A 1,586-nucleotide genomic window follows, 5' to 3' on the forward strand; every position below is an offset into this window, starting at 1 on the left:
CAGAGAGAGTCACTTTCCATGATCTGTGTCACAGGGTTTTTTCCCACCTATCTGGAACATACTGACACACATTTTTTAGTAGCTAGGCATATGATACATTTTGGTGCCAATCATTTAAGTTCTTTTTAGGTAAATCAATAAATAATTATAAAATAATAGTAATAATAAAAACTGAAATGTATAGCCTATTAAAAATAAACAAAAGGAAAATCAATTAAACAACACACACACCCCAGTGCATTTACTCTGTTTGTATTCTGTGATATGCACAATGTATGTAGGCCATGACGGACTAGACCACATCACCAACCATTTACTACGATGAGTGGTAATTTAACTCTGTGAAAATGATCCTGACTACGAATATGAGTTAACACGTACAATTTATTAGATACATCTAGCCAAAGCTAAATCCTACCTTCATAAAGGTTACAATGTTCAGTTTCTGTTGAAACTGTTTAAGAGAGGAGCTGGTTTAAAATGGTAATTTTAGAGACTGTGGTGCTGTTGACTTCTACTTTTATTTATTTATATGTGATGGACAAAATATCAAAAACCTGAGTCTTTACTGAAGAAAAAAAAACAACTATTTTATCAAAATAGCCCAAACACTTTGTTGTATTTAGACAGACAATTTTGTATTTGAAGAGGCACATTTTTTGTCATGTTTGTGCCTTTTTTTGTCCTAACATACTCATTCTTTAATCCATATGGATTTGTCCAATTTTCAACACTATCATCTCTGTTTCCCCAGAGAGAGTCACTTTCCATGATCTGTGTCACAGGGTTTTTTCCCACCTATCTGGAACATACTGACACACATTTTTTAGTAGCTAGGCATATGATACATTTTGGTGCCAATCATTTAAGTTCTTTTTAGGTAAATCAATAAATAATTATAAAATAATAGTAATAATAAAAACTGAAATGTATAGCCTATTAAAAATAAACAAAAGGAAAATCAATTAAAGTCATTTGCAGGGGACTCACCAAACAACTCTTCATAATACAGTAATGTGCATATATTTTTTGGTTGTATTCCAAATAAATGTATATATAAGCTAAGTTATATTCTATCAAATAGCCTTTTATATTAGAGGAAGTTGCTTCGTGCATGTGACATTTAGCCTACCCATTACTGTAAAAATATGAGGTTTAGAAAAACAACAAAGAGGTGGCTAATGTAATTTTTTTTAATGAAGTTATATTACCCTTTTCCAAAATTACAACACAATGCATAGATGTATTAAAAATAAATTCATATGGCATTTTTATTTGAAAGAATTGATGATTAAATTGAAAGTGATTAATCGATTATCAAAATGATAGATAGATAGATAGATAGATAGATAGATAGATAGATAGATAGATAGATAGATAGATAGATAGATAGATAGATAGATAGATAGATAGATAGATAGATAGATAGATAGATAGATATGTACTGTGAATAGCAACGGTTGCTACACGGACCGAATTTAATGACGCACAGCGGGCGGGACCTGTTGCAAATTGACAGGTCCTGAACAAATCAGACTTTAGTATTATCGCTGTTGTTGAAAACCCCGACTAATCACAATCAACAG

This window comes from Perca flavescens, chromosome 9, assembly GCF_004354835.1.
Source record: "Perca flavescens isolate YP-PL-M2 chromosome 9, PFLA_1.0, whole genome shotgun sequence".
Lineage (NCBI taxonomy): Eukaryota > Metazoa > Chordata > Actinopteri > Perciformes > Percidae > Perca > Perca flavescens.